General features: G+C 44.1%; 1 long non-coding RNA gene across 1 annotated transcript in view; it reads left to right on the top strand.

The window, feature by feature from the left end:
• Nucleotides 1-6,381: 6,381 nt before the first annotated feature.
• The window catches only part of LOC138503449 (uncharacterized), a 219,971-nt gene continuing 200,799 nt past the window's right edge, over nucleotides 6,382-25,553 (top strand). Inside the window, exons 1-3 of the long non-coding RNA XR_011279636.1 lie at nucleotides 6,382-6,448; nucleotides 6,701-6,793; nucleotides 6,899-6,950. This is a non-coding gene — a long non-coding RNA (uncharacterized lncRNA). The remainder of the gene's footprint in view (nucleotides 6,449-6,700; nucleotides 6,794-6,898; nucleotides 6,951-25,553) is intronic.

The raw sequence follows: 25,553 nt of genomic DNA, 5'->3' as shown, positions 1-25,553 counted from the left end.
ACGTTATGGGTTGGGTTGGGTTGGAGTGATTGTTAATGATAATGATAATGATAATGATGTGAGTAGAGTGATTGTTGAATTTAAAGGGGTTATTTATTCTTTTTGGCCATTCGTTTTCTGTATGAATAAGGTGATGAAATAAGAGGAGATACAGGAACCTAGCTCCAAAAGGGGGTGGAAGGCAGCTCTGCATAGCACTGACCCGACCAGTGCTGCAATATAAGTGAGGAAAAGGATGAAAGTAGGAGCCTTGTATATTTAGTAGGCTCGGAAAACGGTATTAGCTCACCTTTTTAATATCTATAATCTGTTGGAGGAAGGCCCAGGAGGGGCAGAGGTGATGTGAATGTTCAGTATAAATGGGAGAAAGCAGACTTTTAACTATGCAGGGGCCTGGGATATAAGGGGCTGTTTTAAGGTTTTACGTTTTCTGTTCAGTGTTGTTGGTATACATGTCTGTTGTGTCCAACGTTAATTGGTTACATTTTTGTCATATTTCTATATGTCCATCATTGCAATGTATAAGTAATTGATTTAAGTGCAGAATAAAAAGTGTAAGTGATATATCAAAAGTACGGCGGTAACAGGGTCAGCACACACATATACGCGCTAAGGAAACGGGAGGGAATATAGTGACACTATGGGTGCGGACATGCCACTTTCACATATTTGTAAGCACCTCCCTCTCTATAATGACAAAATAAAGAAGTATCACGGGCAGTGGTTGACAGAAATTAAAGGGGAGGGACCATCCCGGGTCTGGCGAGAAGAGGGGTCTTTTTATAAAGTAATATTAGACCATGTGGAAACATACTTAATGGCTAAGTATAAACGGAAGCAGCTCCAGAATAGACGAGAAGTGTTGGATTTGTGAAGGATGTTCGAAGAAATGCCCCCTACAAATAGCAAGGAAAATGAGTCGGAGGTTCCAGTAGTGTCAAATGGCGAGGCAGGAGAGAAGCACAAAGGAGGGGCAGAACCAAAGAAATGATACCCACTGCTTACAAGACCCGCTGAGGGGTATTGCAATCCACTATATCTGCCACAGCCAAGTCTACCGGCCACCCCAGTAACTGCACCACCTCCTCCATACGTTCCAGCAAACTCCAATGGTGCCCCTGTAAGTTTATATGCTCCAACAAGTACAGCTCTTGCCCCTGTAGGACCAACGACACATGATTTCAAAATATTAGTGACAAACACACAAGCATAGCTATCCCGATTGCGGACACTGTGCGAAACAACATTGCCTCCACAAGGGGGAGGACACCCAAAGCTGCTGCCCCCATTACAAAGTTCCACTGTGTTACCAGAGGATGAATGGAAATCCGGGGATTTCCTTTTCTGAATAGGCAGCGCACCAACTAAAACAGTACAGGTGGAGCAAGGAGGGGATACAATAACAGTAGCATCTGAAAGGGAAGAGGAATGTTGGAGTGACTTTGACGAGTCAGACGAGGGGGCAGTGGGAGGAATACAACAGATACAGTGGGCAACTCCACAAGTGACGGAAGCTGGAGAAGAAGGGTGGGAAAGAAGGCTCTGCAACAGACTAGGGCAAATGGCAATAGCAAAAAAGAAAGGAGCGAAGATAAGTAGAGGAAAGGTTATGTCAAAATTGCAAATGCCTCTTATCCTCATGGGAGCTGGACGTCCCCATTATGTCCCTTGGGCATTGATGGACAAAACCAACTTATTAAAAGTGCTCCCTTCACTTTCAGGGGGGGTGGGAAAAGGGATATACACCTTCGAGAAAAACACAGCAGGGATCCCCCTGGCCATAGGGGATATCAAAACCCTCCTGGTATCGGCAGTGGGTGATCAGGCAGACGGAGTGTGGGTGAAGGCAGGGTTCCCGCAGTAATGATGGGTAATGATCGACATGATGGGGCATCTTTTAACAATGTAAGAGCCCAAGTATGGGTTGCACTGCGGATGACCTTCCCTGAAAAATGGAGCAGTACTGCCCAGATCTACATTCTGTTATGCAATGCACTATGGGGGACGAGGAGGAGGCTCCGCAGTTCATTCTTTAGATGCAGGGTATGTGGCGGGCAGAGACGGGTACAGCGTGGGACCAATCCACCTCCCTGTTCTATTTCATTATCAAAAAAAGCCTCCCAAAGGAGGTACAGAAGGCCCTTGATAAAATTGCTGGGATAGAAGCCAAGGGATGGCCAGAAATACAGAGCATCATAGCACACCATTGCAAAAGGATCAAAGAAAGGGAAAAAGAAATAGAACAAAGAGGATTAGCAGATGAAGCAAAGCTGGTACAGAGTAAGTTGGTGCAGGTCACGACGTTAACCGCAGGCCCACCCACGGAACGGCAGGGAGAAGAGGGGGAGGGAACAGTAGCATTACAGCCTAGAATGGCAGCTACATGGGCAAACAATAGTCAGGAGCAATGAGGTGGAGAAGAGCAGTATGCAGGACCCCAGTGGCAAGGCCCGCCGCAAGAGGAAGAAGTGGGTACCGAAGGCAGCACAGAGGAGGGTACGGAAGGCAAGGGCCTAGGGGAGGAGGACAGGGTGCACCTTGGTCATGTGGAAGATGGGGCCACTTTGCGAGGGAATGTTGTGTCCGCCCTACGACGAAACTACCAGAATGATCAGAGGTACAGTAATGGATACCAATATGGACACCCACACCCAGGCAGCCCATATGGTCTACCTATGGGAGGTTACGGACAGGACGACCATCAGGGTAACACACACACACACAAGGACCCAACATGCCTAGGCAACAACCGCAAAACATGCAGACACGTCTCAAACCCCTTTACTACAACCGCGAATGGCACACCAGCACCGTTTCGGGGAACGTATGCGCTCGGCAACAACATTTTCTCCTGCCCCGGGACAGACACTCACCCGGATTAGGACAGCCCACACAGAGCCCTTGCGTGTACGGTCCTATTGACTACCTTACGCCCAGAAGAGGAACCATTGGTGGGGGCTTACAGAGCCCCTAACCCTCTATCTCTTTGATGCAGATACACATCTGAGCTCTTGCAGTGACCATGCCGAGTACCCACCAGAGCCTTAATCCCTTCACACCATATATCCTCTGTAGAAACAACATGTGTCAATCCATATCATGAGGCTTCAAACCGATAAAAAAACCGAAGGCAAGCACCTGGGTCGGGGCACTGTGTTTTATTAACATTTTGGTGTAAAGGGCCACCAAACCATATATTTGTCAAACAAACTTTATAGCATCCCCTTAAAATGCCAACTTTTTATGATAGTAATTTGTCTCATATCTTTAGTCTCTGTTGTGCTAAGATAGATAGTAAGAAATGTTGCATCGTGTGCGCCTGACCTTCACTTTTCAGAGAGGAGCCCAGCTGACCCATGTGCTGCCTGCTGAACCTCCAAGCTACCAGCACATCCTGTGGGGCCAACCCATATGTTCCTATAATGTATCTATGTATTGCGCCAATCCTGCTGTAATACGATGTACCTATAGGGAAACGTCAGAACTTATAATGTACTGTTCATGTACTGTTTGGCAGAGCACTCTCAGGGAAACAGAGCTCTCTGCATGCACAATTTTATATAAACTTTGTTCAACTTGCAATCCATCTCCTGGTCTCATTACCTGACGAGGTGTGTCCATTATTTGGCTCTTTTGGTATCGTGTTGCGACCAGGCACCTTCACCAGTAACACCTTTATGGGACAGAAGGATGTCACTAACTTACATAATAAGTCCATATTCTATTCAACCCCAGGGACTATATCCCTTGAGTCAGTAACATTTGAAAGAGCAATCCTAAAAAACTGGAAAAGATAGAAGCGCAGAATTATACTCCCTTCTATAACTTGACGAAGACGAAGAGAAAGATGCATTCAGTGACCTTCATAAGAAGCTGAATATTGTAATAAAATCAGCAGGTAAAGGAGGAGCAACAGTTCTAATGGACACAGAGGAGTACTGCAAAAATGGTATACACATTAATCGAAGATGGGATGACGTTTAGGAGATTTGGGACTGACCCAACCAACAACCTAAGATGCCTCATAAATCCAATAATTGAAGAAGTACTAGCCGAAGGACACATTAGCAAAAGAGAAGCTGACTTCCTATTTCCTATTTACCCAACATGTCCAGCAGTCTACGCCCTCCCCAAGATCCACAAGGGCACTATACCACCACTGGGGCGCCCAATTGTCTCTGGAATTGGATCAATCCTGGAACCTCTGCCCCAATTTTGTTGATTTTTTCATAAACGATTAAGTCAGCAAAATGAAATCCTATACAAAAGACACAGCAGTAGTGATTATACTCCTTGACGAAATGATTTTACCTCATAATAAAATCTTTATAGTCCCTTTAGACATAGAGTCTTTATATTCTAAAATACCCAAAGAGGAAACACTAAGGGTTATAGAAAGAGTACTACGGGAGCACATACCCAGAGTCAAAACTTCTGACACACTGATAATGAAATTGGCTGAAATAGCCCTTACGAAGCATTATTTCATCTTGGAAGACAGATACTATGAACAAATGTCTGGGACGGTGATGGGTGCGACATTTGTAGCCAGCCTAGCAAATCTATATGTAGCGGACTCCGAATAGAAAACAATCTATCACAAATCAAATCTCTATTTGAACAACATAAGTGGATGGAGACGCTACATAGATGATGTGTTGATGTTCTTTGATGGTGACAAAAACACACTGATAGAATTTATGAATTTGCTGAACGAACAAAATCCCTATGTAAAATTCACACAAAAGTATAGCCAAAAAGAAGCGACATTCTTAGACCTTAAAATCATGAGGAATGGGGAACATTTGGAAACAACAGTATACCAAAGAGCAACCGATAAGAATTCCCTTTTAGAATTTATCATCTTCCATCCCAGGACTTTAAAAGAAAATTTACCATTCGGGCAATTTCTCAGGTTTAGTAGGAATTACACAACAAGAAGGGAATATGACCACCAGGCAAATAAACTGACACAGAGACTCAGAGAAAAGAAATACCCAGAGAAAAACATACGGCATGTGAGAAAAAGAGCCCGCAATGTACCGAGGGAAATTACATCGACCCAACATGAGAAGAGACAAAATGGAGATGGTTGAATAACAACAGTCTTCAGTCATTCACCAATAGTGAATACATTGAAGAATGAGGTCAAGAAACTGGCTGATTTTAAATGTCGGACAAAGTACCTTGGCGGTTCCCCTTTTTGCAATCATGAGAAGGAAAAACCTGAGAATTTCTTTTGGTCAATACCTACAAAGAAGACCATGAGGGGGTTGAAAACCAGACCAGATTATGGGGCATGCCAAAAGCGGTACGCCATACCCTGTGTGGTCAATGCTCAGCGTGTCCATTTACCAAGCAGACTACATAGATGGATATAGGGTGGACACTACTGTGTGAACAAAGATCTTTGACTAACTACAAAACAACAAATGTTATCTATTTGATCATATGTCCATGTATGAAACGATATATAGGTATGACCACGAGGGCCATTAAGGTGAGAATATGAGAACATTGGTCCAATATCAGGACCAAGCGGATCACAGCACCTCTGGTGGTAGTAAGTAAGTGGTAAGTGCAAAACACAAAGAAAATGATATGTCGTGGACAATTTTGGAAAAAAGGAAGATACCAAGAAGAGGAGGCAATATAGGAGCAATGCTCCTCAAAAGAGAACAAATATGGATTTTCCAGCTTAACAGCTGTAAAGAGTGCCAGAATGAAGAAATTGGCCGAACACTATAGAACTGAGGAAGGAGATGTTGTACTGTATTTCTCTATATGGAACATAATTCACACGCCCAACATAATAACCTGATATTGATCAGAATAGTTGAGAGCTTTCAATCATATTGCAGGATAGGATATGACCTGTGCAAGACACGCAGATATGTGGTGAGGGTCTTATATACTTCTGTAGGGAGAAATAACTACAATTAAGATCACCCTCCATATGTTTTTTCGTGACTCCCCAACCCCCTGCTCTGTTTTAACCGCTTGCCACGCATCTGCCAGCAAATACGTTTGGTGCTTACCAGCCCATAGCAGTTACATACTGAAAATATTCATTGACAAAACAATGATTGGGCTGGATGTGCGTGTCAGGATTTAAAAACTTGGCACAGCAGTTACATACAATATGGTTTTAACTAAACAACGAATATGCACGATGCGCGTGCCAAGATTTGAAAAATTAGCATAATTATACGCGCGATAGCTAGCCAAAATAAGCCGTATGACAGGTGTATTAAGGCACGAGCAAGATGAGAATAAGTATGGATAAAGAAAGAGGACAAGCTCCTCTCCATTCATGAAACTCAAATCACGTGATTGTATCACGTAGATGCGGAGCGAATATATGACTCGCAAGCCGATCAGAGCCAGTGTAACAGCTGGCTGTACACAGGAGTACGCGAGCTGCAAGATTTAGGACTCCTAATACACGGTGAGCGAGAAATGCATGTCATGCGAGTGAAGAGTCACACAACCCGCAGCTTAGGAAACGAGTACCTGAGTAGACACAGATTGGGCTATAGAATGTAGTGGATTGTATTTTAATGAACAAGTCACACTAGTTAGAAAAATAAGCCTTATACACACGGGAGCTTTAAATCAATGTGACACTGATGGGTGTTGTTGTAAAATGTGAGCAATACGATGCTAGGCATTCTTACATTCAGACAGTGTTATCCAACAGGTCTGGAGTTGAGAGAGAGAAGGAAAACATCTGTTTGAGCATAAAAGAGTGGAAAGACAAAAAACACCATATACATCTGAAGAATACACATTGGTAAGCAGAGCATACTTACCTGATTGGTTATGTACAATACCAGTTCACGTGTGTATTAATATAAAGGAGGACCGTAGATATATGTGTTCTCTTTTTGGATTTCAGGCAGAATATGCAAGTTGGGTGGCAACAGCGGGACCAAAGAAAAAAGCAGTGGGTAAGAAAATAGATATGTGGTAATGGCAATGCCATTTCACACTTAATACATACATTGTAGACATAGTGATGGTTCCCAATGTTATGCTTTCCCCTTTTAGGGTGTTTCAAAAAAGAAAAAATATAAAAAGAAGATTGAAAAAGAGAGCAAACTCCTGGAAAAAAATACAGAGCCCTTGACATAAAGAATTATGTCACCTCTGTAACTTGTGACCCCTGACATGCATGTCGGAGTTTAGTCCTGAAGAAAGCTGGTACACTCATATTTATACCGCTGAACTGGTCGACCTAAATAGAGATTCTGGGTGATGACCAGAACCCCCAAGACTTTTAGATGGATTGAAAGCTTGGTTAAAACACATCTTTTTAATATAACAGATTAGTTCTGCACAGGCTTCTGTGGAAAAGAGTATGCAAGAAATGGTTTTTTAATTTTAAAAAAAATCTGTTTTTGATATATGACACACGTGATAGAAGGATTAAAAGTAAAACCAACTTCCTGAAGTGTGTGTGTTTTTTAGCTTTGAGGAAAGTAGTGGATGAGTTAAGGGTCAGTCTCTTCTCTATCCCCTACCCTAGACAGGCAGCACAACAGCGCTGACTAGGCATAATTGACTGTGTGACGCAAGTTGTAGAGACATAGTGGGGGGAGTGAGGAAGTGTAGTTCGGGCAGGGTAGTGGGGAGGGATCGCTGGGGAGGGGTACCGGGGAGGGATAGTTGGGGAGGTGCTGTTTGTTCACCTGTTAATTCCCCTATTTAATGTGTTCTCGAAGTCCTAGGACCCAGATCTTGCTCTTTAGCACCTCTTCAGTTGTGACAGGACTCTCTGGGGCTCACGGCATTTCAGAAAAAGTACTCAGAAAGCATGCAGGAGACGGAGTCAGGTTCATCAGGCTTTATTCACGCCAGCCTGACACAAACAGCATCGTTGTCAAGTACACAAACTCTGTCCCCGTGCTGAAAACGGAGCTTGCTGTAACGCTCACCTGGTATCCACGGGGACGTCACTCAGCCTGTTCTGACCTCTTACGACCTCGAACCCTTCCCTGGAGGCTATTCGACTGGAGACTGGGTCTGAAACGCAGGATTGTTAGAGTTTAACTCCCTATTGTTTCTGTGTGCTTGAACCTCTTCTTCCCCGGGGTCCAACTCTTCCCTTTGATCCACAGCTCACCTTGTTTTCTTGGATAGTGTGCTCTCCGTCCTGCTTTCAGCGCAGGGGCGCGTTGATTGATGCAGGCTCGTTGCTGCCTAGTTACTTCACTGGCAAGAGTCCGACAGGTAAGTACAATGAGTCTTTTGAACAGTTCTCTAACTTTGTTCCTTTCCTTCCTTAGATGATGGCCGGCGTCCGGCGATGGCGGCGTGCTGCTGAGAAGAGTAGTGCTGAAGGTGAGTGAGAGCGAGATGCGCGATGCACCCCTTTCATATTTGCATTGAACTAAGTTCTATTTCTATGTCTTTTAGGTGCCGTGACGTTTTCAGCGTGGATGCCGGTTATGAAAAACAAATGCGGTGGGTAAGCGCGGTATGCGGCGCCTCTAGATGTTTCCACGCTAACCTGGAGTGTCTTTTCCCTCTTGCAGATGGATGAGAAGTTCCGGAGACAGAGTTCCCCCAGAGCAGCTGGGATTCAGGTAAGCGTTTGAAGCTTGTACAGTATTTAATAAATAAGCGAAGATTTGCAGAATGCTTACTAATGTCTTTTTTCTGTTCTTTTCCCTTTCCCTTAGGAAGCGGTGTGCCGGGATGGGAATGACACCGCCGAAGATGCCCGCAGAACAGAAGGAGCGATGACTGATGGGCAGAAGCACCACAAGGTAAGGCTGTTCCTAACAGTGTTCTTGTTCTTGCAGGAGCTGAGTGCAGAAGAAAGATGCAGGCCTACTGGAGACCGATCCGAACACAGTGAGTGTCACGCTGCAGGTGCAGAAAACGCAAAGCATGTTTCAAAAGACTAGACCGCACATGCAGTTCTGGGAACCAAAATATGTGGGGGCATCCATCTTGTCCCCATCAATGCACTACAAGTCCAATCCTCAATGTTATCCTATGGGAGTGAGTGAGTCTGGTGCCACAAGCGCCAAGTCTGACTCCAAGTGGGTCTTTGGAGGGATGGAGAGGCCCTTGATCGTAGGTGAACGTGGCCTGGCTCCAGCCTGACATCTTGGAGGGCTGGGGACATGAGGGGCAGGAATCATGGCACTTGCTTTTATATACTTTTTAGAAAGAGAGTCGAACCTCCACCATTTTTTAATGCATGCCCAGGCAAAACTCTCCATTGACTTTACTCTCGCACCTGCCAATTATTCGTTATCTGCTTAAACCTTCAAATTGAAATACAATTTGGCAGCAGTTACTGGATTTTCCCGGTTTAGCATGCCTTATTTGGTCATGCAGCTGCGTTTCTTGGCTAGAAACTCAGACATAACCTTGTTATCTCTCTGGTTTCAGACTGCTTATCTAGTTTCTGCAGAGCACTGTGGCCTTGAAACTTTCCTGCTCCGGGCTGACTTATGCTACCACTGTCTGCAGAGAGCTTCTTCATTTGATGCATCAATTTACTCATTAAAGGCATTGTTCGAATTAAAGGTATTTGTCAGTTACACAAATGGTAGAGTTACTTTCTGCCTGGGTATATTTAAACACTTAATCATTTTCCTACTCAATTTTTATAATATGCATTCTGTACCTTGCCTACCTACTAAACCATGATAAAAAGTATTTTTGACTTTATAAACATAACGCCATTAAAGTATTAATGTCTTTCAACTCTATGGGTCTCATTACACGGAATGCTGTAACCCTTACCGCCTTACTATGAGGTCCCTTCGCGGGACCCGACCTCAACGGCTGGTTTTACCAGCAGTTAAGGAACGGGCCCGCAAAGGGAACTTGGAGGCAATTATGGTACCACAATTTGCGGTACCGTAATTGCCGCCTTCCCCATTCCCATTGAGCCCTTTGGGGGCTCAAATGGGAATGGGGAAGTGCCATGGTGAATGGGGAATTACCGCCCCCACACAACTTGGAATAGGGCAGTAATTCCGCCATTCACCATGGCGGACTCGGTACGGTACCGGCAGCAACCATGGCGCTAATAGCGCCATGGTTACCGCCTACCGTGTAATGAGGCCCTATGAGTTCTATTTTCACACAATTACAATACTAAATCAATCCACACTAACTTCTATGCCTAGCTTTAAGTGGGGGGGGCGCTGTCTCTTCTGCATTCAGTTGCTGGTACCTCATCTTCATATTGGTACCTCCGTTACACTCCCTGTTAGGCAGAATCCTGTGCAATGCCCTTAGGGGCCACTACTCACAATTAAGACTACAAGTGGTAATACAAGTTCACCTTTGGAACAAGCCTGTACTACTATGTTAAAGTGGTAGAAGTAGCGGAGCAACCAGGTTTATCTCAAGAGTATATGAGCAGTAGCAGAGATTACACAAAGGGACCACAATTACTGTGACTCAAGAAACACTGACTCAAGGTTTCAGGTAAAAAAATATAAGTACATTTATTTTTAAACCATTTGTTATAAACAAAACACTCCTAATAATTCAAAACCACGCATAAAATACACTACAACCAACCAATTCACTTGGTACAGTATAACTCAAGGTAAGTACCCTATGTTTTAATGGACCGGTGTTGTGAAACAAAAGACGTTTACCGGGAATACATATGCGATCACTTTTTGACAGTAATGACAGTTCGGTCTTACTAAAGATTCAACTTCCCTTAAGAATACTTAAAAGTGGGGACTTTAAGTATGTGGAGCAATGCCTGGGGCAGCTTACACGAGTACACTGTTACTCTGAAGCTGTTGTAAATCTTGTGAGGGAACATAAAAATTAGCTCAAGGAATGTGGTTCCCGGCGTGCTGAAGGTGCTAATTTCGCTTGTGGAAACTTCATCCTCACTTACCTGACATTGCGAGCTGGTTCGAAGCTCCTGTCGCCTTTCCCGGCTTCCTGGAGGAGGCGGGGCTACAGCGGTGCACGTGACCTATCACGTGACACAGGCCGCCTTCATAAGATCGAGGCTGCCGCCCGAGCGCTGTGTTCCCGGCGTGCTGAAGGTGCTAATTTCGCTTGTGGAAACTTCATCCTCACTTACCTGACATTGCGAGCTGGTTCGAAGCTCCTGTCGCCTTTCCCGGCTTCCTGGAGGAGGCGGGGCTACAGCGGTGCACGTGACCTATCACGTGACACAGGCCGCCTTCATAAGATCGAGGCTGCCGCCCGAGCGCTGTGTTCCCGGCGTGCTGAAGGTGCTAATTTCGCTTGTGGAAACTTCATCCTCACTTACCTGACATTGCGAGCTGGTTCGAAGCTCCTGTCGCCTTTCCCGGCTTCCTGGAGGAGGCGGGGCTACAGCGGTGCACGTGACCTATCACGTGACACAGGCCGCCTTCATAAGATCGAGGCAGCCACCCTCGCGGCGTTAAGCCCGAGGGAGTAAAGCACATCGGCTGTTGTGCGGCTGTTAGGCGCTGGTGGTGCTGGAGGGTGACTGTGGAGACAAAATCATCTTCGATCCCCCCAGAAAACCCTGCAAAGTCCCACATAATCTGCAAATCCAATACATCACGGTACACGAGCAGAACATACAGAGTATTGTGCGGAGCCGCAGTCAGCGGTAGGCAGCCAGCTACCAGGAAGACTCCTGCCCATGGATACCCGTTCATTAACTCGCCTCAAAACAAAACAGACCCTGAGCGAAATTGGGTGTGACTCACCCTCGAATCAGATGTCTATTGATTCAGACTCCACTCCCCCGACAGCTGCCCTCGGGGACAAAAATAAGTCCAACAATCCAGGAGGAAAACTAGTGGGAAATGCTATCAGCACTTCGAGTTCAAACCAGGATTGCCGATTGGCCTCATCCCTCTTGCCAAATGCTCCCCTTGAACTCACCATCATTGTGCCTCCACTAGCATCAGCACTTTCTCCCTCAACTCCGGGCTGTGATGCTGCACAAAATGGATTGTGCCCTGTGGAGAGTCGCTCCTCACCTGCTGCGTCCATGGATGAGGCCATCTTAGCCTTTGACTCCCAGGTAATTGTGAGAAACGTATTGGAACAGCCTCATGCCAGAGAGGCGGCAAGCGGTGATCGAAACGGTTGTCCAGATGTCCAACGAGACCAGCCAAATGCGGGTCTCCTTGAGAGAACCGCAAACTTACCTGAATCCACCCACTCAAATACAGAACTTGTACCTGTTTTAAATACCGATTGCGTGGAACACACTTGCAAAACACATTTCGATGCTGCATGCAAGATACTACATCCACGCTGTCCACCAGTAGAGAGTAACGAGGATGGCGAAGAGTTGTTTTATTCCCCTTTTGAGGTGTCGGATGCCGAGCTCTTAAACTCGGATCCTTTACGCACCCAACAAAATCCTAAAATGTTACGATTTCATTTTCGCAACAAGGATGGGGCTCAATCTGCTGCCATTACAACTCCCCGCAGTATGTCTCAGAATAGTCATCCTCTGATTAATCAACTTACAAACAATATACCAGTTAACTTAAGTACAGGAAACAGCTTTAAACCAGCGTACAGCAATAAAGAGAACACGCCAGCAAACTCCATTCATTTTACTCCCTCTACAAGACCACTAAACACTGCAACTGATTCATCTGGTCGGGAGGCCCGACTTACACAAAGGCTACAAGCCGACTTCGATTTAATGAAAGCAAAACTGTCTGAAAGTTACCCTGAAGGAAAACACGATAATGGGACTAAAAATCAGACAAAGTCAGTTTTGGGGTCACCTCCCAATGTTGAATCAGGAACCACAAACTACCAACAAAAATCTAGTCCTCAAGAAAACGAAAAACATACACTGGTCATCTCACCGAAACGGGTGAGAGGTGTCGCTAGTCCACATCGGCCCCATGTACTGAAAAATGTTCGAGTTGAGAAAGCGAGTGAGACTATGCTCAGACCAAAGCTTGCGACAAACAAAAGTGGTGACAACGCACCAAAGTGCTCGACCCCCTGTTACGCTCATAAACTTGTATCCGCCGATGCAGGTCGAGAGAAACAACGCCTACCATTCCAAGCGGACGACTCCGAATATAATGGTCACTACAAGCCAAAATTGCCTAATCCAATGGACTCATTTTCCGAAGCAAAAGCAAATCTTTCGGTCGCTGCAGCAATACAAATACATAACAACGTGCTAGCAGCGACATCTCAGGCTTTAATACCCTTCATAAAGTTATACGAAAGCATGAATGAACTACTTCATAATAACGGTGCAATCATTGGTCACCTGACAGAAAAAGTATCTCTGCTGGAACACAACTTTAATCTGCAGTTGGAACAACGAACAAAAGATCAATCGGAAATGGAAGACGGCCTTAGAAAAATAGTCCTGCTGATCGGAAAAAATTCAATTGAAGCAAAGACACAAATGGATGACCTGTCGACATTCATGCAAAAATCTCTTCTGCACCCAAGTCCAGCTCCAACAAAATTGTTTACTCCGGAAAGTGGAATTTGTCAACACATAAACTCGGGCGACACAGCTGTACTGCCAATAACATTCCCTGGGAAAACAGTCCAGGTGAACGTGCAAGGTGTTACTTATCCCCAAGCAAAAGCTGAAGCAAATGCACTAAAGCAGGTGTCAAAAATGAAAGAAACAAGCTCTAAACCTGACATTCCTGCGAAATCTCAATCCTGCTTAGTGGAGGGCTCTCAATTGCCAAATGAAAGCGAAGCACCGCAAAATCTAAAAGGAAAAGTCCCTCCTAGCATCTGGGATCTCCCCCCAGCAGCTCCTAGTTGCTCAAATCTAAAGGCTTCTTTCGGGATTTTTCACGGGGGCGCAAAAAACCTCCAAATTGGTAAGACTCCAAGCTCCACACAAAACAGAAAACCAGGAGGTCCTCCAAGTAGTGATCCACACAACAAAAAGAAAGAAAAGACAAGATTTATAACGGTCGCAAAACAATTTCCAATCTCAAAGAAATTCATTAGAAATCTAACAACACCTCCAAAATCTAAAATCTTTGTTCGTGACAACACGTCAGGAAAATTGTTAAAGAGTCAATCTCTATTCCGGACCCCGGTCTCTAGCAGAGAAAACTGCAAAAAAAAAAAAGAAGAAGAAAAAGCAGCCAACCCTCCTTCCCTGAAGAAAATTGCGCAAAATCATGTGACTAAGTCAACAAAACCAAATCCAAACAAGCGCAGGAGGGTTGTCTCGGATTCTGGCAGTGACTCATCCATAAATGACCTTGAGGAACTTTGTAACCTGTCCACTTACTCACACGATGTGAGTGGGGAAGGCGGCCATATCCTTGATGACAACATGTCGAACATTGATAAGACCCCCCTTGAGCTTCACATCCAACCATACAACAACCCTTGGAAAACGAAAGAAAACCAAACACGTTTGCCAACAAAACTGAGTGAGAAATGCACACCAGTTGCAAGAAAGTCTGACAGTAAAATGTTCGGGGGAAAACGTCTTAATTTAAACATCAGTGCGGAAAAGCTAGTCACCGTTCTAAATCCAAAGCGTACAACTGCTCAGAATCATAAATTCAGGGATACAAGAAGAAAACGCACCACTGTGGAGCAACATCGTGTCATAACAGCAAAGAAAATCAAACTGACCAACGTATTGGCTGACGACTCCGATGTAAATTTGAATCGTGGCAATGTCATGCGCCTTTTGCATTCAGTCCCTTCTCTAAGGACAATTTCATCCGACGACATCCAAATTGTCGAATACTACTCCGAAGAAAGACTCGACTGTGTATTACTACATGTCAACTCACATGCAGTTAGAAGATCTATGATGGGGGCAAGAGAAGACATATTACGGCTTGGCTTTGAAATTCTTGAATATCTTGAATCAGCCAAACAGCACAGAGATAACCTATCTGAGGAACATGAACAAAAAACCATCCTGAGTCATCGGCGTGAGCAGATTCGAAGGCATCTAAACTCAAACCTGATACCTGCTAAGACCAACAAGACCTCACAACATGACACGAAAAAATACTAACTAGATAATGGTGGATCAGAGGCCGTAAATACCCTGATCTCATGGAATACCAGAGGATTCGGCCACTTATACAACAACTTTCCAGTGGGCCTCGAGGACAACTTCATAATATGCCTTCAAGAGACCTGGATGCGACAGCTTCCTGTAAAAGATGGCTACCACATACTAATAAATCCTGCAAGCAAAAATGCGAGAGGTCGTCCGTCCTCAGGATTATTGACACTGATAAAAATAGGAACAGGTTGGGAAGTGGCAGATACATCGAATCCAAATGGCCATGTACAGGCAACTTTACTCGTAAGAAAAACCAGCGATTCTAGAAAAGACCTCTGCTCACCTCAACATCTTTTGCTAGTTAATGTATATTGGAACCCTGCAAAGATCTCGGCTGGGGCTTTTATCCACTCAATAACAACAACAATCGACACAAATCTAAGGAATTGTGACAATCTGTGGATAATTGTGTGCGGTGACTTAAATACATCTTGGTTTAATAGCAACCATTTGGACTTCAATCATCGCTGCAATAAGGATCTAAAGGATTCTTCTAAAAGAACAAGATGGCAGGAGGCTATGGAAGCCAGAGATTGTACCATGTTAAACGGCAATGTCCCGGGTGACACTCCGCCACAAATTACGTGGATGAACATGGGAATAAAGAAAACACTGGATTACATCTGGGTTTCAAATAACCTGATGCCGACAATCACCAATTTGCAGATCACGCCAACGAAGAACAGCGACCATTTTCCGTTGAAAATGCACTGGCAACCCCACTGTAAGCATCTAAGTGGCACGGCATGCACCCACTTAGAGGTGAACGCCAGCCGCAATAGACTTCGGATGTCCTCAAAACAGATACAATACCTCACTGCCGACTTTCAATCAAGAAATGAGGCATCGACAGTCTTCACCGATTATCCTGCCATTCTCCTAACTGTGGCCAGCTCCCAATCAAGCAAGAACACGTCAATGTCTAAACATAAACACACATGGAGCGTATCTCAGAATAATGAGAAGAAGAAACTGAGGAAAGATCTGAAAGAACTAAGAGCAGAGAGTAGCGTTAATAGAGTAGCAAAAATCAAACATCGAAAACAATTATATCGAAACTGGACAAAGGTTTTTGCCCTCCAACATGACCAAGAACGTGGCGAGGAAATGTTGTCCTTGATAAGATCTCAGAACACCAGAGACATTTGGAGAATTTTAAATATGGACCATCCAAATCAAGCTGTAATCATGGCAAACGGTATACCCGAGGCGGCTTGGGCAGCGCATTTTAGAAACGTCTTCTCGTCCACTAGCAACATGTTGGTGGACAAGAAAAACGGTGAAAAGGTGCCCTGGGATACTGCAGAGACCGCAGAGACCATACTTGGCGCCATATCAAAGTTAAAAAATTCCCGAGCAGCTGGCCCGGATGGCATATCGAACATCATGCTTAAACAACATCCCCAAGAATGGGCAAAGTTCATAGTCGATCTATTCGTGACAATAGCCTCCTCCAGGACAATTCCATCATCCTGGTTGGAGGCCATCATTGTCCCGATCTACAAAAAGGGAAACAGAGACGTACCTGCAAATTATCGCCCTATCGCGTTATTGGATACCATCGGGAAAGTCTTTGCCTCGCTTCTACAAGAAAAGATCTCAGCTTGGGCACGCCGCTGCGGTTTAAACGATGTACGTCAAACTGGCTTTACAAAGGGAGTGGGCACTGAAAACAACCTTGCTATACTTAATCTACTAAAGTTGGAAGCCCTGAGAAGTAAGGGAAAATTGTTTTTGCATTTATAGACCTGCAACAAGCTTTCGACGGAATCAACCAAGAAAAACTCTGGGGAAAACTGAAAAAATGGAATTGTCCTCCAAACATACTAAATCCCATAAAAGCCTTACACGAATCAACATCAGTAAGAATAAGGTTGAACGAAGGTGGTGTTCTTTCTGAAGCAATTCCAACGAAAAAGGGAGTGAAGCAAGGATGCCCTCTTGCTGCGGAACTCTTCAAATTATACATTGCAGATGTGTCAGATGCGCTAACAAATACTCACTGCTTCCCTCCCAAACTCAATGGCACTCCTTTGAGCTACTTGATCTATGCCAATGACTTTGTCCTATTTGACAAAACGCAAATAGGGCTACAGAGGCTACTAAATGCATTGAACATCTATATGACGGACAACGACCTAAAAATTAATGTTGATAAAACAAAAATTCTGAAATTAGGACATGGCGAGGGCCAGAAAAACAAGAAATTCAAATGGATTCTAAACAACGTTCCGATTGAGGAAGTGACCTCAATCCGATACTTGGGCATTCCATTCTCTATGTCTATAAGAGAATGGAGCTGGGTGTCCGAACTCGAAAAAAGAATAAAAACCTTGTCCCTACAAGGTGCAAAGATACACTTGCAATTCGGAAAATTCTCCCTGATTCCAGTACGCACCTTCTACCAACAAAAAGTGATACCATCCGTGACGTTTGGTGCTGAGACAGGTTGGAACATCAACTTTAAGATCTGGTCTAAACTTGAAGGCCTATTCTGGCGTCGGCTGTTGAGATTACCCAAATACCTGTCAGTATCAGTAATTCGCCATGAATTGGGACTCGAACCAATGTATGGAGCTGTCATTTGGAAATCAATGACTTTACTACGAAAGATGTCGTTAGAGAAGGTTGAGCCAGCATTCAAACTGTTCAACTCACAAAAAAACTTAAATTCAAACACCCTACAGGAAGTATGGGCCAAAAAAGTAAAATCAATTATGCAAGCCGCAAACATCAATATGGAGATGCTGATAGAACGACCCCAAAACGCAAAAAAAAAACTGAGACGTCAGCTCTGGATTGACAACACGGAAAAACTCAATGAACTAAAGACTGCAATAGATCTGAGTATGACTCCGAACAAATTAGACTGCTTACCAAAATACCTGAGCACATTCCCGTCTCGCCATCATAGAGATGCCTTTTTGCGCCTAAGAACAAACCTCCATAAAACCAGACAAATGTGCTTTCTCCGACACATCGACAACGTAAAAGACCCCTCATGCAGGTTTTGTCGAAATCACTCAGAATCACTAAAACATCTTCTGACTGATTGTCACGCATTGAAGGACACAAGGTCTCTCCACCTACGCAAGTTCGCCCCTCAAACGGATTGCATGGAAGAACTGTGGCTCAAAATCTTAAGCGGGACCTCAGTTCACTTGACTTGTGCAGTCATAAACTTTCTGGAGCAAACTATAAACTCATGAACCAACGAGTTGTCCGCTCTATTGCAGAAGTGAAGCGACTGAGGAAGAAAGTTGTAATAAAAGTTTGTAAGAAACTAGAAATTGCAACAAAAAAAAAAAAAAAAAGAATGTGGATACCTGTTGGATGTCAGTGAAGAGGGGGCTGATAATATATCCACTAAGTCTAGTCAGAAATCTGCGAATAACCCTAATCAATCTAATAGCAAAATGATTGATAATGATATGCTAAAATCACATTGGGAATGGTTATGTTCCTTTCTTCCAATGGGTCAAAATAGGAACTGAAATGATACCTCTCTCATCTCTTGGAATACGAGAGGTTACGGCCATTTATTCTCAGAATCAGGATCCTTTGATCTCATATCTAACTCGCAGATTGTTCTGCTACAGGAAACTTGGCTAATGCAAGAGGCAGTTTTCGATGGTTTCACAGCATATTATAACCCTGCTAGGAAAGGTGAAAAGGGTAGGCCCTTTGGGGGATTGGTTACATTGATATCAAATCAACTGCATGCATCCAAATGTGTATGGTTCCTGCTAACCCTAATGTACTGATTGTCGAGTTGTACATGCAATATGGGGTACGTATGCTTCTAATTAACATCTATGACCCTCCTGGCAATGCATTCACTGATACTATTCAACAGCATATATATGAATGTATCCTTGATAAATGCTCGCCCGACGGGTTGACCTATATTGTTTTTGCTGGTGATCTGAATTCTAATATCATGTGTTACAAGCTGGGTGATATGACTAAAGCAGAAAAATGGTCTACCTTTATTAAAGAGATGGAGCTAATGGTGCTGAATGGAAGTTGCTATAATTACAAAAACACCACTTCGACCTGGTCTAATGGCTGTCAATCCTCTATGCTTGATTTTATATGTATGAGTGATAAGCTTTTTGATAACATCACTGGTTTTCATATTCAGGCCAATGAATTTATTGATCATTCTATATTGCAATGTACGGCTAGATGGGGGAATAGGATTGATGCAGCTGATTTAACCAAAGGGGTACATATTTACAACAGTGGTAATATGATTTGCTGGTCAGACAGTAATCTTAGTAAAGCAAAAAAATTGTGTCTTGATATTAATCTTGACCATCTTATATATTGTACTGCTGATGACATCTGCATATGGTTATCCGAACACCTACTGCATATTATGCCCACGGGCAGTAAGCTTGGTCCTTTAAAGATAATCCTGACAGAATCAGAGCTTATGATAGGGTCATCCGTGATATGAAAAGAGAGAAGCGTAGAAAGCTCTGCCAGTGTGATATCAGTAGTTATGATCCTATTTTCATATGTAACGAGAAGAGAAAGATCAAAAATTACTATCGGAATAAGATAAGAATATATTTGGCATCTGTGAACAATATTAACTGGCAATATATGGTTTGTCTACTTATGGACGGAACCTCTAGGACATTTTGGTCCAGCTTTAGATCCTTGGGTAAAAATGGGACCTCTGAGCAGGCTTTTCCTATTAACAGCTACACTTGGGTCAAATATCTTGCCAATAAATTTAAGGGAGATGCTACTACACTGGCCAAAAGACCTATTGACACTCTTGCGATAGCAAGGGAAGATATCCTTATGGTAATCAAGGGACTCAAAACATCTAGAGCGCCTGGGCCCGATGGCCTCTGCAATGTTATCATTAAGGATAACCCAGAGGTCTGGGCCGATATTCTGAGGATTATCTTTCAGAAAGTCATTGATACTGGTGTCATGCCTATCTCATGGAAGATGTCCCACATTATCCCTGTGTTTAAGTCTGGCTGTCGAAGTTCACCTGAGAACTATAGACTTCTTGCTCTCACTGATGTGTCTAGTAAGATTTTTTGTTCTATGATTCTTTGTGAAATAACGAAGTGGATTGACAGGGACTGTGTCCTTGATAGGGCCCAAACTGGTTTTCGCAAAGGCTGCTCTACTAGGGATAATATCATTATAGTTAACACACTCACTAAACAGGCGAAAGGTAGGAACAAGTTACCTCTTTACATGCTCTTTGTTGATTTCTCTTCAGCTTTTGACTCTGTTGAGCGGGCAAGATTATGGTCTAAACTTGAGTTGCTTGGCATGCCATCTCATCTTCTATATGTTTGCAAAATGATATATGATGATAGTAAGGCCAGGATTCGTATTAATAATGAAGGTTCCATGTCTGAGCCAGTTGCTATTGCAAAAGGGGTCAGACAGGGCTGTACCTTAGCACCCACTCTTTACAACCTTTTCAAGGTGGACTTTGGTGGTATCTTTAAAGCCAAGATGAATGCATTCCCCAGAATGGGCTCCCAAAAAATTGGCTGGATATGTTATGCCGATGATATTGTTATCTTTGATAACACTTATAGTGGCATATGCAATAGTGCAATGGCTGTATGTGATTATGCAAGTGCGAATGGGCTCACTATCAATCTGGGCAACACACAGTTTATGGCTGTGGGCCAGAATAGCTGTAGTAAGCTGGTAATACCTTGCTCCTTGGGGGTGATCAGGAAAGTTAATTCCTATAAATATCTGGGTTACAAGCTCTGTGGGGATAGAGGGACTCTGAATAAACTGGTCCAGCAGAATAAAAGAGCTAAAGTAATGGCCACTTTCACTGCGGTCTTGTCCTTTTCTAAAAAGACAGCTGGATATAGCCTGTTGGGAATTATTAATATATATAAGCAAAAACTTGTGGCTATGTTCCTATATGCATTGGAGACCTCATTTGCAGATTGGTCAGAATGGGCGGATACCACTGAAGGTATCATATGGCGCAGGCTTTTGGGTCTGAATAATTATCCACCTATACAGGCTGTTCGCTTGGAAGTAGGGCTCATCTCTCTGGCCACCCAAATTGAACACAATAGGGCCAAACTGTACATAAAAATTATGTTTGCACGATCTGGTACTCTCCTACATATACTAAAAGAGGGTCTGGAGGAGGGTAATATGGAGGCTCTTAAAAAATTTAAAGGACTAAATATGAAACTGTTTGAAAAAATCTATTGGAAACCCAGATGGGAATATGGTGAAGGTGCGGTGTTAAAATCCCTAAAAGATGCTATAGAAAAGTGGGACTGGGTCTCCAGCCATGAGAAGGTTTCTAGTATGAGATCACTGCAAACCTTCACATTGATGCCTTTTAGCTTTAAGGAGCCGCAAAGATACCTCCTTCTTATGCCATCACAGCTTAATCGCAAAATCTTCATGGACATTAGACTCAATCGACTTGATGTCCTGGGGGTCCGTGATTCCTGGAGGGGGCTATCGAAGGATCAGAGAATTTGTAGACTATGTGCCATGAACGATAAGGTGGAAACTATAAGACATGTCCTTACTTGCTGTCACTCGATGAGTTCAATCTATAACAAGTACTTTGCCAAACTTGATAGGGAATTTAATGATATTGAGAGTGAGAACTACTGGTTGCGATGTCTATCTGGGAGGAGTAATTATCTGACTATTGCTATCACTCAGATATGGAAAGTGGCCAAAGAACATCTATGTAAATTTGAAGAAGATGTTAAATTGCTTATGAGTCTAGATAATAGTGATTGCTAGTCTTTTTACCTATATTTGTTGTGCAAAATTGGTAACTTTTTTCTTTTTACTGATGTATCTAACAGTCTATTTGTAAGTGTTGCTGAACTATTATTATGTTGATATGTTTTTATATATTTTTATATATGTATTTGTAAAAGGTTCTTTGTGAACTGTAACACAATAAAAAAAAAAAAGATACGCGTATCTGCAGCAAGAGATGTTACTGGGGCAAAAACACACTTAGCACCTGAGTTAACCAGAGAGAGTTGGGGGTAAAAATCATACTCAATACTTTTGTCAGGGCAGACAGAATCAGAGAACACTCGTTGACAGAAATTCAAGAGTCAATAGGCCGGAGCCAGTGTCAGAGGGAACCGGGTTCCTGTTGTCGAGGATCACCCAGTCGGACAGTTCAAGATTCAACGTTGCCAGGAGTACTTAGATATTGTCAAGAGAGGAAGCAAAAGTTATAAGAAGGAGAGAAGATAAGGGAAATCCTTGTAGGAATTCCTCAAGCAGAACACAGTACCTTATTCAATGAAGAAGCTGGTGCCACGGCAGTTGTTCCTGGTAGTTTCCTGCAGACCCACGGTTCCTGGAGCTTTGGCAAGAAGGAGGACGTCTGGAGGGGTCTGCACCACACAGGGATGAAGCCGGCAGCAGCGACGGTGAATAAAAGGTGCGCTCCTTAAAAACAGGAGAGGCTCTTCAGATGGCTATCCGGACCACTACAGCAGTGTGCAGCGATTTCGACCACGAAGAGGATCCTCTAGCTGTGGAAGATGAGCTGGTTATCCCCACCAGGCTCAAGGGAAGAAGACTCCGGACTGGACCGTCTCTGGTCGTTGAAACGTAGATAGCTCAGGACTGCAGCAGGGCTTCACCGGGACGGGATAGTTGCAGCAGCCGTCGTTTTCTCCGCTTCTCTTTGGTTCCTTGTAGTTCCAGTGGCGACTCTGACTTCCAGCCCAAGAGTCCTGCCTTTTATGCGAAAATCCCCCATTCACACAGCCTGGCTGTCAATCACGCAGCAGGGGGGTTGTCCAGCCCGGACAACCACCTCAGCCACTCATGGCAAAGTGCGACTTGGGTTTCCTAGGATACCCTGTGCAGGGGGTGACTACACCCCTCCCTCACATTCAGACCACCTAGACACCCAGGCGCCTAGAGGAGGGCTTCGTGGCAGAAGCCCGCCAAAAGACAGTGAACAAAGAAGGCAAACCTGGTTTGCCGCGCAAAGTAAAACACAAGAAGGACTTTGACAAAAAGAAATGGCGAATAAACCCGACCGGAGACAAAAGAAAGAATATTTGGTCAAGCGGGTTTATGTTCGAGGCTAATATAATAGCCTAAAACAATACCACGTTTATATAGTATAATCGCGGTAGAAAAGTTAGGGTAGATACTACTGCCACCAGCCAAGTCTAAATGTTAAAAGAGCAAAATAATGCTCTAGGAGGTACAGATAAAAAGGGCTTAGGATTAACCCTTTCCAGTACTCCATGTAAGATGGGGTGTACTGGATCTGTGGTTATTTGACTAAGTAAAGTAAATGGCAACTTTACCCTTTTCTTGGGGTCTTTAGTGAGCCTCAGAAATGGAGTCGGTGGGAAGTCTAAAAGACAACCCTGTGTCACTGCAGTGAAGGTGCTGTGCAACACACAAAAGAAGGGGGCTACTGAAGTGGTGTACTCCAGAGTCCCCAATCTCAAAAACAGATGAAATACACATGGCAAAACACAAGTAAGAGTGGGAAAAAAGAGGTACACTCTTACCAAGTGAAAAAATAAACTCCAGAAATCCAGCAAAGCTGTTGGGGGACTCACTAGGTGAGGGAAATTAGCCATATAATGAGAATTCTCCCTAACACTCGCCCCCCCCCAGACTAAGGGACAGGAAGATTTAATCGACTCCTGGATTGTTCTCATACCTCTAGTTGGTTATAAACATCCTAGAGAAACAATCAGCATTTTGGTGGTGACTTCCTGCTCTCTGCTCAATGGAAAAATCAAATCCTTGCAGGCAGATTGACCGTCTGAGTAACTTTGGGTTTTCCTCTTTCATTTGCATCAGCCATCTCAAGGGTTGGTTGTCAGTCTGAATGATGAAGGTAGATCCATACAAGTATGGTCTAAACCTCTTCAGTGACCACACAATAGCAAAGCATTCACGTTCTATTGTTGCCCACCTTGTCTCAGGATCCTTTAACTTCCTGCTGATGAAACAAATGGGGTGTTCCCTACCTTTCTCACCAGTTGACTAAGGACTGCACTTATATCTACATTAGAAGCATCAGTTTGTACAATGAAGGGTTGGTAATAGTCAGGAGCTCTTAGGACTGGAGCTTGCAAAGGGCTTTCTTCAGACCTTCAAAGGCTTGATTGCACTCCTCATTCCACCTGAACCTTTTAGGAAATTTGGGAAAGGAGATGACATTCAAGGGAGAAGCTATGGTCCCATAGTTCTCTATGAAGTTCCTGTAATACCCAGTGAGACCTAAGAAGGCTCTCACTTGGGTTTGAGTAGTAGGGGTGGACCAGTTTTGTACAGCTTGTACTTTGCTAGGAAATGGCCTTATTTCACCTCCTCTACCTCATGCCCGAGGTAGACCACTGTACTCTGACCAATTTGACATTTGCTTGCCTTTATGGTCAGATGGGCCTGTTCCAGAGTCTGCAATGCATAGCCTAGGTGTTCAATATGTTCTTTCCATGTAGGGCTGAACACTGCAATGCCATCCAAGTATGCCATTCAGAAGTCATCCATCCCATTCAGAACTTGATTGACCATCCTCTGAAATGTAGCAGGTGCATTCTTTAGTCCAAAAGGCATTACCTTGAATTGGTAGAGGCCAGCTGGGGTGGAGAATGCAGTTTTCTCCTTGGCATGGTCTATCAGGGCTATTTGCCAATAGCCTGATGTTAGGTCAAATGTGCTGAGGTACTTGGCTGCACCAAGTTTGTCCACCAGCTCATCTGTCCTAGGCATCAGTCTTTGTGACTGCATTTAGAGCTCTATAGTCCACTCAGAATCTCAACTCCTTGGATCCTGCCTTTGGTACAAGCACAACTGGGCTAGACCATGGGCTAGCAGAGGGCTCTATAACCCCAAGATCAAGCATCTCGTTGACCTCATTCCTTATATGGGTTCTAACATTGGCCCTCATTACAACTCAGGCGGTAAGGGGTTTACGGCGCCGTAAACAGCGCCGACCCTTACCGCCTGAGTACGAGGTCCCTTAGCGCCATGGCGGATTTAACACCTGCTTTCAGCAGGTGTTAAAATCCATGGCGGTAAGTGACCATGGAGTTAATTACGCCACCGTAAATTACGGTGGCGTAATTAACGCCTTACCCACTCCCATTATGCCCTATGGGGCAAAAATGGGAATGGGGAAGGGTAAATGGGGATTGGGGACTTACCGCCCCGCCAAGGTAGGAATGGGGCGGTAAGTCCGCCAACCACCATGGCGTAAACGTAGTTTACGCCATGGTGGTAAAGTCACGGCCCAGGCGGTAACTTACCGCCTGGGTCGTAATGAGGGCCATTGTCTGACATTCTGTACCCCCTGCTTTTGACAGGCAAACAGTCACCAGTGAGTATATCATGCTGGCCCCAAGGGGTCAAGCCTGGTGAAAGTGAGAACAGTAATTTGCACTCATCCTGCTGGTCAGATGTGAGACTGGAAGAAAGATTAACTCCTTCCACTTGCTCATCTAAAGGTAAGCCTCTGAGGAGGTCAGGCAGAGGT

The sequence above is a fragment of the Ambystoma mexicanum genome, chromosome 11 (assembly GCF_040938575.1).
Source record: "Ambystoma mexicanum isolate Mex_15411 chromosome 11, UKY_AmexF1_1, whole genome shotgun sequence".
NCBI lineage: Eukaryota > Metazoa > Chordata > Amphibia > Caudata > Ambystomatidae > Ambystoma > Ambystoma mexicanum.
This window is presented reverse-complemented; position numbering and strand designations above follow the sequence as displayed.